This window comes from Bos mutus, chromosome 27, assembly GCF_027580195.1.
Source record: "Bos mutus isolate GX-2022 chromosome 27, NWIPB_WYAK_1.1, whole genome shotgun sequence".
NCBI classification, from domain to species: domain Eukaryota; kingdom Metazoa; phylum Chordata; class Mammalia; order Artiodactyla; family Bovidae; genus Bos; species Bos mutus.
Genome location: NC_091643.1, coordinates 14,394,890 through 14,402,194, shown reverse-complemented (window position 1 = coordinate 14,402,194; position 7,305 = coordinate 14,394,890). Strand labels below are relative to the sequence as shown.

Below are 7,305 nucleotides of genomic sequence, written 5' to 3'. Positions count from 1 at the left end.
AGTAACAATTTTGGAGTGAAACTGCAGTCCGATCCGGACTAGCACCTCCTAACACTATGACCTATGGCAAATACTGGCCACCCTGAACCTCAGAGGCCTCATCTGAAAATAGGAACAACACTTTTCCTGTAGGATTGCTCCAGCCAGAGAAGAAGAAAACCCAAGAATATGCAAGGCATCTAGCACAGTTTCTAATACTAAATAAATAGTAGAGAGGATTGTGGCTTCAGTTCTTCCTTCTCATTTTCTTCTTTTCTAAAGCATCGTGAACTTTGCTTCTCAGAGGAACATGTAGGGTTTCATTACAGTTGAGGATGCAGATTGAAATTGAAAACCTTTGCGATTTTTAACACACTTTTAGCCCCATGAAGAAGGATGCTGCTAGGACCAGCCCGTCTCTCCCCAGGCAGCCCATGAGCTCTTCCTCCAAGCCTGTGCCTTTTTCTTGCCTTTCAAGTTCATCAGAGGATGAAGCACCAGAATGCTTCCTGTCTTCCTCTCTTGTTATCTACTGCATATGATCTTTTATGGGCTTCCCTTGTGGCTCAATGGTAAAGAATCTGCCTATGAATGCAGGAGATAAGGTTTCCATCCCTGGGTCAGGAAGACCCCTGGAGAAGGAAACAGCAGCACACTCCAATATTCTTGCCTGGGGAAACCCATAGACAGAGGAGCCTGGCAGGCTGCAGTCCATGGAGTCACAAAAGAGTTGGCCATGCCTTAGCATCTGAGCACACACAATCTAGTGCATGGAGGAAATAAATGGTTATTTTGGTTATTTACAGAAGCTGGTAACTATCTGTGGTTTTACCTTATCCCTTGGGGAGTCTTATGAATGGCATTCAGTTTAGTTCCGTCACTCAGTCGTGTCTGAATCTGTGTGACCCCATGGACTGCAGCACACGAGGCTTCCCTGTCCATCACAAACTCCCAGAGCTTACTCAAACTCATGTCCATTGAGTCGGTGATGCCATCCAACCATCACATCCTCTGTTGTCCCCTTCTCCTCCCGCCTTCAATCTTTCCTGGCATCAGGGTCTTTTCAGTGAGTCAGTTCTTCACATCAGGTGGCCAAAGTATTGGAGTTTCAGCTTCAGCATCAGTCCTTTCAATGAATATTCAGGACTGATTTCCTTTACGATGGACTGGTTGGATCTCCTTGCAGTCCAGGGGACTCTCAAGAGTCTTCTCCAACACCACAGTTCAAAAGCAGCAATTCTTCAGCACTCAGCTTGCTTTATAGTCCAGCTCTCACATCCATACATGACTGCTGGAAAAACCATAGCCTTGACTAGATGGACCTTTGTTGGCAAAGTAATGTCTCTGCTTTTTAATAAGCTGTCTAGGTTAGTCATAGCTATTCTTCCAAGGAGCAAGCGTCTTTTAATTTCATGGCTGCAGTCACCATCTGCAGTGATTTTGGAGCCCCGCAAAATAAATTCTCTCATTGTTCCCATTGTTTCCCCATCTTTTTGCCAGTAAGTGATGGGACTGGATTCCATGATCTTCATTTTCTGAATGTTGAGTTTCAAGCCAACTTATTCACTCTCCTTTTTCACTTTCATTAAGTTTAATTCTTCGCTTTTTGATAAGTGTGGTGTCATCCACGTATCTGTGTATCTGAGAAATATTGATATGTCTCCTGGCAATCTTGATTCCAGCTTGTGCCTTATCCAGCCCAGCATTTCACATGATGTACTCTGAATATAAGTTAAATAAACAGAATTACAGTATACGGCCTTGACATACTCCTTTCCCAATCTGGAACCAGTCTGTTGTTCCATGTCTGGTTCTAATTGTTGTTTCTTGACCTGGATACAGATTTCTAAGGAGGCAAGTCAGGTGGTCAGATAGTCCCATCTCTTTTAAGAATTTTCCAGTTTGTTGCAATTCACACAGTCAAAGGCTTTGGCATAGTCAATAAAGCAGAAGTAGAAGTAGATGTCTGAAACTCTCTTGCTTTTTAATGATCCAACGGATGTTGGCAATTTGATCTCTGGTTCCTCTGCCTTTTGTAAATCCAACTTGAGCATCTGGAATTTCATGGTTCATGTACTGCTGAAGCCTGGCTTGGAGAATTTTGAGCATTACTTTACTAGCGTGTGAGATGAGTGCATTTGTGCGGTAGTTTGAGCATTCTTTGGCATTGCCTTTCTTTGGGATTGTAATGAAAACTGACCTTTACCAGTCCTGTGGCCACTGCTGAGTTTTCCAAATTTGCTGGCATATTGAGTGCAGCACTTTAACAACATCATCTTTAGTATTTGAAATAGCTCAACTGGAATTCCATCACCTCCACTAGCTTTGTTCGTAGTGATGCTTTCTGAGGCCCACTTGACTTCACATTCCAGGATGTCTGGCTCTAGGTGAGTGATCACACCATTGTGGTTATCTGGGTCAGGAAGATCTTTATTATATAATTCTTTGTGTATTGCTGCCACCTCTTCTTAATATCTTCTGCTTCTGTTAGGTCCATACCATTTCTGTCCTTTATTGCACCTGGCCTTACATGAAATGTTCCCCTGGTATCTCTAATTTTCTTGAAGAGATCTCTAGTCTTTCCCACTCTGTTGCTTTCCTCTGTTTCTTTCCCCTGATCACTGAGGAAGGCTTTCTCATCTCTCCTTGCTGTTCCTTGGAATTCTGCATTCAGATGGGTTTATCTTTGCTTTTCTCCTTTGCCCTTAGCTTCTCTTCTTTTCTCAGCTTTTTGTGAGGCCTCCTGAGGCAACCATTTTGCCTTTTTTCATTTCTTTTTCTTGGGGATGGTCTTGATCACTGCCTCCTGTACAATGTCACAAACTTCTGTCCATAGTTCTTCAGACACTCTATCAGATCTAATCCCTTGAATCTATTTGTCACTTCCACTGTATAATCAGAAGGGATTTGATTTACCCTTCTGAATAAACCATTGATAAACCACTGAATGGTCTAGTGGTTTTCCCTGCTTTCTTTAATTTAAGTCTGAATTTGGCAATAAAGAGTTCATGATCTGAGCCACAGTCAGCTCCTTGTCTTGTTTTTGCTAACTGTATAGAGCTTCTCCATCTTTGACTGCAAAGAATATAATCAATCTGATTTCGATATTGACCGTCTCGTGATGTCCATGTGTAGAGTCTTCTCTTGTGTTGTTGGAAGAGGGTATTTACTATGATCAGTGCATTTTCTTTGCAAAATTCTGTTAGCCTTTGCCCTGCTTCATTTTGTACTCCAAGGCCAAGTCAAATTTGTCTGTTACTCTATGTATCTCTTGATTTCCTACTTTTGCATTCCGGTCCCCTATAATGGAAAGGGACATCTTTTTTGGGTGTTAGTTCTCGAATGTCTTCATAGAACCATTCAACTTCAGCTTCTGCAGCACTACTGGTTGGGGATCTATGAAACCATGAGCCATGCCTTGTGGGGCCACCCAAGATGGACAGGTCATGGTGGAGAGTTCTGACAAAACATGGTCCACTGGAGAAGGAAATGGCAAACCACTTCAGTATTCTTGCCTTGAGAACCTCATGAACAGTATGAAAAGGTAAAAAGATAGAACACTGAAAGATAAACTTCCCAGGTTGGTAGGTGCCCAATATGCTACTGGAGAGCAGTGGAGGAAAAACTCCAGAAAGAATGAAGAGATGGAGCCAAATCAAAAACAGCACCCAGTTTTAGATATGACTGGTGATGGTGGTAAAGTCCCATGCTGTAAAGAGCAACATTGCATAGGAACCTGGAATGTTAGGTCCATGAATCAAGTTAAATTGGAAGTGGTCAAACAGGAGATGGCAAGAGTGAACATTAACATTTTAGGAATCAGTGAACTAAAATGGACAGGAATGGGTGAATTTAACTCAGATGACCATTATATCTACTACTGCGGGTAAGAATCCCTTAGGAGAAATGGAGTAGCCCTCATAGTCAACAAAAGAGTCTGAAATGCAGAAATATTTCAAAAGAGTCTGAAATACTTGGATGCAATCTCAAAAATGACAGAATGATCTCTGTTCATTTCCAAGACAAACCATTCAGTATTATAGTAATCCAAGTCTGTGCCCCAACCTGTAATGAATGGCATTATTGTTACTAAAAACACTCGGGTATATAAACTTTTTTTTTAATCACCCAAAGTCCATAGTTTACACTAGGGTTCATTCCTAGTGTTTTACATTCTGTGGGTTTGGACAAATTAATAATGACATGTATCCATCATTGGCCTTCCCTGGTGGTGCTAGTGGTAAAGAACCCACCTGACAATGCAAAAGACAAGAGACTCAGGTTGGATCCCTGTGTTGGGCAGATCCTCTGGAGGAGGGCATGTCAAGCCACTCCAGTATTCTTGCCGGGAGAATTCCCATGGACAGAGGATTCTGGCAGGCTGCAGTCCATAGGATCACAAAGAGCTGGGCAGGACTGAAGCGACTTAGCACTCATACATGCATGTATTCACCATTTTCGTATCATGCAGAGTCATTTCTCTGCCCTAAAAATCATCTGTGCTCTGTTCATCCCTCCCTTCCCAGAACGTCTGGAAACCTCTGATTTTTTTTTTTTAACTGTCTACATGATTTTTCCTTTTCCAGAATGTCGTATAGTTGAAAACACACAGCATATCGCCTTTGCAGATTGGTACCTTTCACTTAGTCATATGTGTTTGAGCTTCCTCCGTGTCTTTTCATGACTTAATAGCTAATTTCTTTTGTAGCATTGGATAATATTCCATTGTTTGAATGTACCCGGTTTATTTATTCATTCACCAACTGAAGGACATCAAGGTTGCTTCCAAGATTTGGTAATTCTGAATGAAGCTGATATAAATATGCATGTTTGGGTTTTTGTGTGGCCGTAAATTTTTAGGTTATTTGAGTAAATATCAAGGAGTACTATTGCTGGATCGTGTGCTAAGAGTGTGTTTAGTTTTGTAGGAAGCTTCCAAACAAAAATATGTAATGCTTCATGAATTTTTGTTCATTGTTGCACAGGGCCATGCTAATCTTCTCTGAATCATTCCAATTTTAGTATGGGTGCATGCGTGCTAAGTCCCTTCAATTGTGCAACGCTATGGACTGTAGCCTGCCAGACTTCTCTGTCTATGGGGATTCTCCAGGCAAGAATCCTGAAGTGGGTTGTCATGCCCTCCTCCAGGGGATCTGCCTGACACAGGCATCGAACCTGCATCTCTTAGGTCTCTTGCATTGGCAAGCGAGTTCCTTACCACTAGTGCTACCTCCAAAGCAGGCATGGTGTATAAACTTGAAGGTACTCACCAGGCAGCAGGCATAGGTTTAAATGAAATAATTAGTTGTATGCTTTTCTGAAAATACCGAAATGTGAACAGATGATAATTCAGCCTTTGCTAAATGCCATGAGCTCATCCCATTATGAGATGTATTAGAATGCATTTGTCACTACACTTGCTTTTAACCTCGACCTTGGGGCAGTTCTAACTAAAGATGGCCACTTTTTAGTGTTTGACACCGTTGTTTAGCTAAAACCAGTTTGCTCTTTTCAAAACAATTCGTTATCCCACACTGCACTTTTTTATACTCCCCAATTAAATGCAAAATCTATCTTTCATAAAAGTTAGAAATTATGTCCAATGAAAATCCGACATTTTAATGGTTTTCCACAGATTAAAATTGTAGAGTTCTCAATAAACCCTGATTTACTGATGTTGGTTGTAAAATGGTTATTGCTGTTAATAAAGCCTGTAAATCTTAACAGGTTATATTTGCCTTGGACAATAAAACTTGCCATAAAGGCTTAGTGTCTAAGGCTAATTCTGCACACATCAAGGTAAACAACCTCCTCAAAATAATTCAATGTCTGAGAATTAAAAGCCCAAAGGCAAGCAACTAACAGATTGTAGCCTTGAGCCACTGCATGCTGGGCAATCTTATTGTTTTTATGTCACGGAGGAATCAAGATGGTGCTAGAATTAGAAAGGTCTAGGTCAAGGGGCCATGTCTTGGCTATTAGTCTTGGCTATTAGCGCAAATAGTGCTGCTATGAATATAGGGACGCTTGTACGTTTTTGCATTATAGTTTTCTCCAGATATATTGGAGTGAGTGAGATTGCTGGGTCGTATGGCACCTCTATTTAGCTTTGGCGAACCTCCATGCTGCTTTACATGGTGAATGGATTACGTATGCACAATGGACTACTACTCAGCCATAAAAAAAGAGGGAAATAATGCCACTGGCAGTAACTTGGATGGACCTAGAGATGATCATACTAAGTGAAGATGTGATTTCACTTATATGTGGAATCTAAAATATGACACAAATGAATTTTATCTACAAAATAGAAACAGACTCAGACAGAGAGAACAGACCTGTGGTTGCTGTGGGGGAGGGAAGGATTGGGAGTTTGGGGATTATCGATGCAAACTATTACATTTAGAATGGATAAACAACTTCTGCATAGTACAGGAAACTATATTCAGTGTCCTGTGATCAACTATAATGGAAAAGAATACGAATAAAGAATACGTGTGTGTGTAACTGAATCACTTTGCTATAAAGCAGAAATCAATTATACTTCCAATTAAAAATAAATAGAAAAAAAGGTTAAGGGCCTTAGTCAATGATGTGTAGCTTGGAGAAGGTCCCCTTCTCTCTGTTGACTCATCACTAGGTTGGCATGCTTGTGTTACAAGGTGAGGTCCCAGGAACAGAATGAAAGAATGCACTTTTTGTCTTATAAAGTATGTCAGAGTCACATCTGTGTTTGAAAACAAATTACTGGTGAGGGTTGGGGCAGGAGGGTGGATTTAGGGAAAGTGTTAGTTACTCAGTCGTGTCCGACTCTTTGTGACCCCATGGACTGTAGCCCACCAGGCTCCTCTGTCCATGGAATTCTCTAGGCAAAAATACTGGAGTGGGTTGCCATCTCCTTCTCCAGGGTGAGTTATGGAAAGGAGATCATTTTTTTCCTTCCAGATGCCCAGGCGGAAGTCAAAGGTTTTTAAAGAAGCTCTGTTAATCTTGGTAGACTTGGTGAACATTTGTCCTACTTTATGGTCAGGGAATTTCTTTTAAAGTCTCACCTCCCTAAGGTGAAAGCTGAAAAGCTTATTTTCTAGTCTTTGTGGCTAGGCCCACTCATCAGGTGTGCTCACCCAAGGTGGGGTGGAGAGTTGAGCAATGTGACGAAGTACTGGTATGGACATCCGTCTCTGGAGAGGATGGCGGCGGAGGTGCTACCAGCAGAACTGGCGAGTCTTATGGTTGGGAGCCGTGTCAATGTCATGGGTTTAGAACTGCGAGGACACTGCCAAGTGACTCTCCGTTTCCCTATGATGTGGTTGCTCATTGTTCCAT

General features: G+C 41.6%; 1 pseudogene; it reads right to left on the bottom strand.

The window, feature by feature from the left end:
• Positions 1-4,920: 4,920 nt before the first annotated feature.
• Positions 4,921-5,018, bottom strand: LOC138985995 (U6 spliceosomal RNA; annotated as a pseudogene).
• Positions 5,019-7,305: the final 2,287 nt, after the last annotated feature.